Raw genomic sequence first — 11966 nt, forward strand, 5'->3', positions numbered from 1 at the left:
AAAGAGAGCGAGATTGAGCGAGTGTGGCCCGCCGTGCGGAAGAAAGAGTGAGACAGTCTCGAGGGAGTGACCTAGATATACAACGTGCGTGCGTGCGCACGAGAGGTTGGGGGGCTAGATAGGCAATGCATGTATTTAGCGCGAGAGGGTGAGAGGGAGAGGGGGGAGAGAGAGAGAGCTCGGCATGGGGTGCAATGGCGGGTGTGTGAGGTAAATACATTTGGTAACAGAGTGGAAAAAGGGGTTGTGTAGTTGAGAGACTTAGAGATCGAAACATGGAGAGAAAGAATGAACGTGTGTTGGAAACCGATAGCTTCCTAAGGTGGTTAGGAGAGGAAGATTGACCGATACAGGAAGTATGTAGCGTTTGTGCGGGGGGGGGGGGGCTAAAAACAACATTTGAATGTACATAGTACGAGACTTAATATCGATGTTTCAATTCGGTGTACATTGTAAGATTTGAACCGAGGACCAGGCATACGGGTAATTATTTCGAATTCGTGCCATACTAAGTTTCGAAAAGTTGACATTGACTCAGTTTGTTGTGCTATTTTGTAGGTCATATGTTTGAATCCATCCAAAAGTTTTCTCACTACCATGGTGTTCATCATATACATATGAATTTGTATTAAAAAAGTAGCGTGGATACAGTGAAATGCGAAATCCACGTTAGAATTGGAGATCGCTACGTGACACACACTCTAATTCAAATAACTAACTACGTGACACACACTCTAATTCAAATAACTAATTATGTGACACACACTCTAATCCACGTTAGCGTGGGTACCGTTTCGATTTTTTTTCAAATAACTCCTCATTAATTAATTTATAGTACTCCCTCTGTTCACTTTTATAAGACCTTGAAGACATTTCAGACAATGTGCAAAACAGTTCATTTTAAGTTGTCTGAAACGACTTACAAAAGTGAACGGATGGAGTATCTCGTTTCGAATGACTAATTATTGCAAGGAAAACATGGGCATGGTAATACATACAGATTCGTTTGCAAATGAAAGAAGATTTGTTTGCATTCTCAAATGTAGGCACACCAGGAAGACCAGGGTCGTGTATGGGTGGACGTTGCTTCAGTGCCTTAAAGGCAACTGCCTTTGGGTCACAGACATGTGGCCCAGCCACCTGTTGGACCCACATGTCATGGACACAAAGGCAGGTGCCTTAAGGCACCTAAGCATAGTCCTGTCAGGGTGGTCGCGTGTGTCGGACAGACGCGTAGCACCTAGCCACCCACCCCACCCCCTGAGGGAGTCCTGGATTAGGGGATATCCGGACTGCCGGACTATATACATCGTCCGGACTATTGAAGCATGAAGATACAAGACTCAAGGCTCCGTCCCGTGTTCGGATAGGACTCTCCTCTGCGTGGAAGACAAGCTTGGCGATCCGGATATTATATTTCATTCCTTGTAACCGACTCCATGTAAACCCTAGCCCTCTCCGGTGTCTATATAAACCGGAGAGGTTGGTCCTTAGAAGACCGATCACAATTACAATCATAATCATCATAGGCTAGCTTCTAGGGTTTAGCCTCTACGATCTCGTGGTAGATCTACTCTTGTACTACTCATATCGTCAATATTAATCAAGCAGGAAGTAGGGTTTTACCTCCATCGAGAGGGCCCGAACCTGTGTAAACATTGTGTCCCTTGCTTGCTATTACCATCAGCTTAAGACGCACAAATCGGGACCCCCTACCCGAGATCCGCCGGTTTTGACACCGACATTGGTGCTTTCATTGAGAGTTCCTCTGTGTCGTCGCTGCAAGGCTCGATGGCTCGTCTCGTTGTCAAGGACAACATTACCTCTGGGGGAGCTCTGGCTGTAGGCCAAACTCTCCGACTTGGCGGCTTCGTCATGGCCGCCCCATCAGCCGTCGCGCCGATGATGGCCTCTCGGGTCATCACGCATAACCTCCGCATCAATTCGGAACTTGCCGAACAGATGGACCCGATAGAGCTCTCCTCCCTTAATGAGATCTTGGATCGCATCGCCACTCTGGGAGTCGCTACGGACTATGATCGGATCGGGCTTAAACCCGACCAAAGGGACATTAAATCCCCGCTAGCCACCCATGAGATAGCGGTAGCGGAGGAACCACACGCGGATTATCCCTTAGTTCTGAGGACGAATTATGTCCGGATCACTGAGCTCCTTGAGCCGGACACCCTCCCAAGGGAAGACATGACCCGGGTTCTGGACTTTGTACCGGGCACTGGGCCGGAGAGACTGGGCAGCACCCCGGATCCCGAGCTGTCGGATTCAGAAGCTCCCACGCCCCTGGGTGCTAGATCGAATTCAGCAACTACCGCGCACCCGGACTTAAACCGTCTCTCCCATATCAGGCAAGAGCCCCAGGAGACAGTGCATCGCTACTGGGCCAGATTTCTCCTTGTGCTAAACAAGGTCAAGGACTACCGCGAGGAGGACGTAGTCTCGCTTTTCTGCAAAAACTGCACGAACAAAGGAATCCTTAATGCTATAAGTCGCCGTGACATAGTACACTTTGCTGACTTGGCAACAATAGTACAGAAGTACTGTGCGATGGAAAGAGCCTGGAAAACCCAAATAGAATTTTGGGATAGTCTGGCTCTCGCCAAAACCTTTGTCCGAACTAAACGGGCAAACTCTCATAAGTCGGCCGATCCAATCCCCAAAAAACCAAAGCCCACCCCAGGGCGGGGAACCGTATTGGAAGAATAGCTCAAGGGGCCATGTAAACTCCATAGTACTCCGGATACAACACCAACTCATAGCCTTAGGGCATGTTGGATACTCCGGCAGGTTGCAAAAAGTGGCGAGGATCTTCTTGCAAGCCATAAAGTAGAACAACATCCCGCCAACAAACACAATATGGTACTAACAGTCTTCGAGACTTTTGCCTCAAACAATAGGCGCAAGCGAGCTCATCGAAGCTCCGCTGAAATCTGCCATGTGGCAAAAATAAACCCATGGAACGACACTGCTATAACTTTCAATGCCAGTGACGAACCTCGATTCCAGCCTGTCCGGGCACCAGCCGCTCTGGTCCTTAGCCCAATCATGGACGGTTTTCGGTTCACTAAAGTGCTCATGGACGGCGGAAGTGGATTAAACTTGATCTACGAAGAAACACTCAACAAGATGGAAATTGATAAAAGCCGCATTGAACAAAGCGGCACAACCTTCAGGGGAATTATCCCTAGTCGGGAAGCGCGGTGTACGGGAAAAATCACACTCGATGTGGTATTCGGCACCCCGGAGAATTATAGGTCCGAAGAAATTACATTCCAAGTGGCTCCTTTCAGCAGCGGATACCACGCCCTTCTAGGGCGGGATGTGTTTACAAGCTTTCAAGCTATACCCCATTAAGGGTACATGAAGCTTAAAATGCCCGGACCCAATGGAATCATCACTCTAGCCAGTGATCTGGGCGTCGCACTTCGCGTCGAAAACAAAACTGTAGCACTAGCCCTGGATGCATTATCCGAAGCCCTAGCAGCCGAAGAATTAACAACACTATGGGCCACCATGGACAGGGACGACGTGATACTCGACAAGCGACCCAAGTCCACCTCATTCAAACCCGCGGATGAGATAATCAAATTCCAAGTCCATCCAACGGACCCCATGAAGACAGCTTCCATCGGGACACAGTTGAGCCCCACAATGGACGCCACACTGCGAGACTTCCTACGCGAGAATTGGGACATTTTTGCCTGGCACCCATCGGACATGTCGAGCATCCCAGGTGGATTGGCCGAACATAGCCTTAACATACTAAAAGAATACAAACCTGTGAAACAGACCCTAAGGCGATTTTCAGAGCCCAAACGACAAGCAATGGGGGAAGAGCTAGCCAAGCTACTCGAGGCCGGATTCATCAGAGATATCAAGCATCCGGATTGGTTGGCAAATCTAGTAATGGTACCAAAGAAGGACAAATCCTGGCGCCTATGCGTCAACTTCAAAGACCTCAACAAGGCTTGCCCCAAGAATCCCTTTCCCCTCCCTCGCATCGATCAAATCATCGGTGCCACAGCAGGACACGACTCTCTATGTTTTCTCAATGTATACTCTGGATACCATCAGATAAAGATGGCAGAGCCCGACCAAGCTGCAACAGCTTTCATAACGCCATATGGCCCTTTTTGCTTCAACACTATGCCTTTCAGGCTTAAGAATGCCGGTGCAACCTATCAACGCATGATTCAAACATGCCTGGGAAAGCAAATCGGTAAAATAGTGGAAGCATATGTGGACGACGTGATCATAAAAACAAGACACGTCGAAACCCTAATAGATGACTTGAGGCTCACATTTGATAACCTCCGGACATACGACATCAGGCTGAATCCGGAAAAATGTGTTTTCGGCGTCCCCTCGGGGAAGCTGTTGGGCTTCATTGTTTTCAATAGAGGAATTGAAGCGAATCCGGCAAAAATCCAAGCCCTGTCGCAGTTGGCTATACCAACAGACCTCAAGCACATCTAGAAACTAGCTGGATGTGTGGCCGCTTTGAGCCGCTTTATCTCCAGGCTAGGAGAAAAGGCATTACCCCATTACCGCCTTCTTCGGTGCAACGAACACTTCGTGTGGACGGATGCAGCCGCGTCCGAACTCGATGAAATAAAGACCTTACTGGCCAGTAATCCAGTCCTAACAGTGCCAAACATCAGCGAGCCTATGCTGCTGTAGATAGCTGCACCACATCAAGTTGTAAGCGCAGTGCTCATCGTCGAACGAGAGGTTGACGGATACAAATTCCCACTCCAAAGCCGGTTTATTACGTATCCACGGTACTCACCCCATGCAAATCCCAATACCCACATTATCAAAAAATAGCATACGCGGTCTTCATGGCATCCCGGAAGCTGCGACACTACTTTCAAGAGTGTTCGATTACGGTGGCCTTCGAAGTACCACTCAATGACATAATAAATAACCGCGACGCTACGAGCCAGATTGCTAAATGGGCTATCGAGCTCCTTCCGTTCGCATACCATACAAACCACGGTGGGCCATCAAGTCACAAGTACTGGCTGACTTTGTCGTCGAATGGACAGAAGCCGAACTCCCTAAAGAGTACGGCGCGTACTCCAACTGGACCATGCACTTCGACGGCTCCAAAATGCTGGCCGGATTGGGAGCTGGTGTGTCCTGACGTCTCCCACCGGAGACACGGTCCAGTACATCCTCCAAATATTATACATAGACTCCAACAATGCAGCCGAATATGAGGCTCTGTTGCACGGTCTTCGGATGGTAGTCTCTATGGGCATCCAACACCTAGAAGTGCGCGGGGATTCGAACCTCGCAATATCACAAATAAACGGAGACTTTGATGCCAAGGATCTGAAAATGGCGGCCTACCGTAATGCCGTCCTCAAAATGTCAGCTCGGTTCGAGTGGCTCGAATTCCACCGCGTGGCTCGCGAAAACAATCAAGCGGCGGACGTCCTTGTCCGCATTGGCGCTAAACGCGACCCTGTCCCACCTAACATATTCCTGGAAAGGTTGTTCAAGCCATCTGTAGTATGGGAAGGGGAGTCCGGCAATAATAACACGGATCCGAACACACCCCCAGATTCCGAACAATCAGACATAATCGGAGGCTCTACCACCGAAATAACACCTTCGGCCCACGAAATCATGGCTGTAATCGCCCTGGGGACTGAGCCTGTAAGTGCATCTAGTGCCCCTTAGTGATTTTGGTGTAATGAAGACTTATAGGTTAAGGGACTAATGCGTTTGTGAGTGTACACAGGTCTATAAGTCTATGTGGAGTTTGATATTTACAGAGAAAGTCGACCCCTAAAAATGAAGTTCTTCAACTGAAGACTTTGATATTCTGAAGACTTTCTGAAGACTTTGAAAGTGAAGAAATTGGTGTGACCTTGAAGACTTGGTATTCATTTGTGGAACATGAAGCATGAAGACTTTTGTTTTCGTAGTTTCATTTTCTCCTTCTTGAGTCATAGGAAACACCGTACTGTTAAAGGGGGTCGAGGAAATACTAAGGAAAAATTTCCATGTGATGCTCAACTCAAAATCCTACACCTACCAATCCCTTCGAGTGAAGCCTTTTGAAATCTCATACATTTCAGTCACTTTCTTCAGTGACAGAGACGAAGTTCTTCTGGTCACTGATGAATTTGTTCTGACTGAGGAGTTAGGAATTCGCCAGTGCGAATTACCTACACAGTGAGGAACATGATAGCCCTGAGGAATTTGAGAGTCAAATTTCCGACCGTTGCTGTGCTGCGCGCCAGCTGTCCCAAAATATCTTATCCACCTAACGGTCATATCATTGAGGGGCATTTATGTCTTATCATGTCAGGCTACTCCCTAGGCTATAAATAGCCGCCCCCTACAACCACTAGCTGGTTGGCTGCTCCGAGAGAACTTGACACTTGTCATTTGAGAGCAACCCATCCTCCGAGGACTTTGAGCGAAAATCATCAAGTGAGGAAAATCCCAAACCCAAACACCTACAAACCCCAAAGTGATTGAGCATCACTGAAGAAATTGATCCTGTGTGGATCCGACGCTTGTTACCTTTGAAGACTGTGCTTCTTCCAGACGGTTAGGCGTCAAGGTCTAGAGCATCCAAGAGGAATTGTGGATCACCGAGTGACGAAGTCTGTGAAGGTTTGGAAGTCACCTGAAGACTTACCACGAGTGATTGGACGAGGTCTGCGTGACCTTAGTTCAAGGAGAATACGGTGAGGACTGGGTATCCTGAGCTGCGTGCTCAGAGAATGGGTGTCCGAGACTGCGTGTCCTCGAGTTTAAAGACTCAGCCGCTCCAACCAGACGTACAACTGAGACAACAGTTGGAACTGGTCTACCAAATCATTGTCTTCACCAACCTAACTGGTTCTATTTCCTCAACCCTTTCATTTCCTCATTACCGTGTTGAGTGTTTGTTCATATCTGTGTTTGAAGACTTTGACTGAATACTTTCTCAATTTCCTCAGTTTAATTTCTTCAATCTGTTTGTCTTCATCTTGTGTTATCCTGTGATTACGCTTTTTGTACTCTGTGCTAGTCTTCATTTCATCATGATGACCATGCTTGTATTCTGTTATGCTTACTTCTGAGTACTTATTCCGCTGCTAATAGTTCTTCGCTAAGGAATTTCCTCACCGGCAAATTCCTCAGTGAAGGATTCATAAAAATCGCCTATTCACCCCCCTCTAGTCGACATAACGCACTTTCAATTGGTATCAGAGCAAGGTACTCCCTTGTTCTGTGTGATTTTGGTTTAACCGCCTGGTGTTTTAGTTATGTCGACCGCAGGTATGATCAAGGTCTCGGCTGGGTGTCCTACCTTTGATGGGACGGACTACCGCTACTGGAAAAACAAGATGCGAATGCATCTCGAGGCAATTGACAACGATCTCTGGTATGTTGTGGAAAATGGTGTTCCCTCTGTTTCATCCTCACTGAACGCTACCGATGTGAAGAGATTCAAGCAACTCGATTCTCAAGCGAAGAATATCATATGTGGCCATCTGAGTAAAGGACAGTATGTAAGAGTGAGTGCTTTGGAAACTGCTAAGCTTATCTGGGATAGGCTGTCCAAAGTAAATGAAGGAGTCTCAACTCAGCGTGACTCTCGAGTTGATGTTCTTCGGAATCTCTTCAACCGCTTCAAAAGACTCGACAATGAAAATGTCCAACAAACCTTTGATCGCCTCACTGACATCTCAAATAAGCTTCAAGCCCTCGGTGCCACTGACATAACTGACCATGAGGTGGTGAAGAAATTGTTGAGATCGCTTGATTCCTCATTTGATACTCTGGGTCTGATGATACAAGAACGGGCTGACTACAAGTCTCTTGATCCTGCCGATATCCTCGAAAGGCTAAATACTCACGAGTTCCAGCTTGCTGAAAAGAGAGATCTCTATGGTTCGAGCTATGGCAAACCACGTGCCCTGAAGGCCAAGGTTGTGTCTAAGTCTGAATGTGAGGACTCTGGTAGTAGCCTTGGTGATCCTGAAGAACTGAGCCAGGAGCTAGCACTGCTCGTGAAGAAATTCCAGAAGTTCTCAAGACGTGGTCGCTTTGGAAAATCCTCAATAAGCAGTGATTCCTCATCAAGTGACTATAAGAGAAGGCTCTGCCACAAATGCAAGAAACCTGGTCATTATATTCAAGATTGTCCTCAGTGGGAAAAGGAATTGAAGAAGAAGAAATACAAGGATTACAGTTCTGATGATGCGAAGAAGAAGAAGAAATCGTCAAAATCTTCGTCATCAAAATCCTCGAAGTCTTCATCTCACAAGAAGAGCAGCTCCAAGAAGGCTCGGGCATTCATTGGCAAGGAAATGGACTCTGAAGCTGAATCTGAGGAAAATGAGGAAGAGGAGGCGTCTAAAGAATCCAAATCTGGTGTGGCGAGTCTGGCCTTTGCTACTGCTTTCGTTAGCAAGTCCATCTTCAACACTGAAGAAACTGACCCCACCGACAAGCCTGATGAAGATAATGATGATTACGCTCCCACCTATTGCTTCATGGCAAAAGGTGCAAAGGTACTCAAATATACCTCCTCTGAATCTAGTGAAAATGAATCTAATGAGAATCTCAAGCCCAGCTACTCTAAACTTGCAAAGATTGCTGTAAAACAACAAAGGGCTTTTGAAAAGGTTCAAAACATGCTAGACAAAAGTGATGATATGTTGGGTGAAGAAATGGATCGCACTAAAGCCCTGACTGAAAATCTTCAGAGACTTCAGTCTAGGTTTGATAACCTTGAAAGTCATCATAACACTCTCTTATCTGATCATGAGAAACTTTCTTATGAATTTCTTGAAAGAAAGCAAGATCTTGAGAAGCTAAGAGTGAGTTATGAAGATCTTCAGAAGGAGCGCGATTCATTACTTGCTCAACAAATCAGCACTTCTCAGGAAGAATTTGTTCCTCCATGCTTAAAATGCATTGAACGTGAATCTGCTAATTCTTCACCTGAATGTTCAAATGCTTCAACTGTTACAAATTCTTCACCTGCCTCTGCTATCACTAATTCCTCATGTGAGGACATTGCTAGTATCACTGACGATGCAGGGTTGAAGGAACTGTACACGACAGGCATGTACAAAAGCCTCAAAGGGCATCAGATTCTCTATGATGTGCTCAAAAAGCAGATCCTTAACAGAAACCCTAGGAAAGAGGGTATTGCCTTTGAGAGGAAACTTAATGCTGATGGAACATATTGGAAGCCTGAGCAGTACCCCAAAACCTCATGGGTTGCTGCAAAGGGACCTCCAGTTGATCCATCCATGTTATCTGGCTTTACATGTGAATCTCCTCATTCTTCTGATGAGTCATTTGACTCGAACTATAAACTGTTCAAAAATCAGAATGGTGAAGTATTTGCTAGATATGTTGGGACTAACTGCAGGAACGGTTCCCCTATGAAGAAAATCTGGGTTCCCAAAAGTTATGTTGAAAGTCTTCAGGTGAATGTCCTCATGACACCACCTGTGAAGAATAGGAACCCCAGAACAAACTCTTCATATGGACCTAATTCTTCATATGGATCCAAGTCCTCATATGGACCAAATTCCTCACGTGGATCAAATTCCTCAAATGGATCAAAGTCCTCATATGACTATCATCATGCTAATAACTCTGTTTCGCAGGGTAGAGCTAAGGGCCACAAATATGCACATTATTCTTCAAATCATTATGTTCATAAGTCCTCAAAGAATTTCTCTGCTTATTCATATGCTTACCCTAACCCCTCTTATGTGAAACGAAATGGTTTGGCTTCTATGCCACCATTCTCGTATGGTGCTCGCAGAGTGATGAACTCTTTGCCACCCCTTCAGATGTGGGTGGTGAAGAAAAAGAACTAATCTCTTCTGCAGGGTCAGGTCTCCAGACATACCTTAACGTCTGAAGAATTTGCTGGGGACCTGACAAAACTGCCTGAAAGGATGCAGGCTAACCATGTTGAAATGAACTTTCATTTCACACGTCCTCATACTGCTATATCTGTTTACTGCTTGATGAAATTCATCTGATGAACTTGTTATCATATTCTTCATTGATGAAGCATATGAGATTGTAAGTTACACTAATTCATCTGCAGGATGATCAACCCAAAACCACTGGATGGGTCCTCGATAGTGGATGTACAAATCACATGACTGGTGACAAGAATCTTTTGATGGGTGCTCCCTTATCACCGTCACATCTGAAGCACATCATCTTTGCTGACAAAGGCAAAAGTCAGGTATTGGGTCTTGATAAGGTTGCGATCTCCAAGGATAAACACATGGACAAAGTCATGCTTGTTGAGTCCTTAGGATACAACCTCATGTCAGTCTTAATGCTTTGTGATCTTGATATGGTTGTTGTCTTTGGCAAGTATCGCTGTGTTGTGATTATGGAAGTTGACAATTCCAAAGTCTTTGAAGGCTTTAGGAGAGGAGATTTGTGTATTGTTGATTTCTCTACAGGACCACAACCAGCCATGTGTCTACTTGCAAAAGCTTCAGAAGGCTGGCTATGGCATCGACGACTTGGTCACGCAGGCATGAGGAATTTGCACACGCTTGCGAAGAAGAAGCATGTCATTGGCAATGAGAATGTCAAATTCCTCAAGGATCACTTATGCGGAGCCTGTGAGGCTGGAAAAATGACCAAAGCCAAGCATCCAGCAAAGACTATCATGGCCACTACTCGTCCATTCGAATTGCTTCACATGGACTTCTTCGGACCTAATCATTACTCAGCAGTCACTAATGCTGCATCTCTATATGGTTTTGTCATTGTTGATGATTACTCTCGATATACATGGGTACACATTGTTACTTACAAACATGAAGTGCAGGAAGTCTTCAAACGATTTTCCTCGAGGGCTTCAACCAACTTTGGTGTGAAGATCAAGCACATCAGAAGTGACAATGGAACTGAGTTCAAGAATTCCGGTCTTGATGACTATCTTGATGAACTTAGTATTACCCATGAGTTATCTGCTCCTTATACTCCTCAGCAAAATGGCGTCGTGGAGCGCAAGAATAGAACTCTTGTTGAGATGGCTTGCACTATGCTTGATGAATACAAAACGCCTCATCATTTTTGGATTGATGCAATTGATACTGCATGCCACATCATCAACAGAGTATATCTTCACAAATTCTTCAAGAAGACGGCCTATGAACTTCTCATTGACAAGAAACCCAATGTGAGTTATTTCAAAGTTTTCGGTGCTAAATGTTGGATTAGAGATCCTCACCACAATTCTAAATTCGCACCGAAAGCACATGAAGGTTTTATGCTTGGTTACGGAAAGGACTCGCACACCTACAGAGTCTTCAAGATCGCTCTTCACAAGATTGTTGAAACTATAGATGTGCGGTTCGATGAAACTAATGGCTCGCAAAGAGAGCACCTACCTTCTGTGTTAGATGAACCAGCACCTGAGGATTCTATCAAGTTCAAGGCAACTGAGGATGTCATTCCTACTGAAGAATTTGCTGAAGAATTCATTCCAGTACGTGAAGAACATCGAGCTGATGCACCTGAAGATAATGCTGAAGAGAATGGTGCTGAGGAAAATGATCAAATACCCCGACGACAACCAGCTCATCCTCGTGTTGCAAAAGAAGTACAAGTTGACAAGATCATCGATGACATTGAAGCGCCAGGTCCTCTCACACGCTCAAAAGCTTCACATTTATCTAACTTTTGTGGGCACTATGCTTTTGTCTCTATCACAGAGCCCACTAAGGTAGATGAAGCATTTTTGGAGCCGGAGTGGATTCAGGCTATGCAAGAAGAATTACATCAGTTCGAGCTTAACAATGTCTGGGAACTGGTCAAACGTCCAGATCCTCGCAAGCATAATATCATTGGCACAAAGTGGATATACCGCAACAAGCAAGATGAAAATGGCCTTGTGGTAAGGAATAAGGCACGACTGGTAGCTCAAGGCTACACACAGGTTGAAGGAA

The sequence above is a fragment of the Triticum aestivum genome, chromosome 7B, assembly GCF_018294505.1.
Source record: "Triticum aestivum cultivar Chinese Spring chromosome 7B, IWGSC CS RefSeq v2.1, whole genome shotgun sequence".
NCBI lineage: Eukaryota > Viridiplantae > Streptophyta > Magnoliopsida > Poales > Poaceae > Triticum > Triticum aestivum.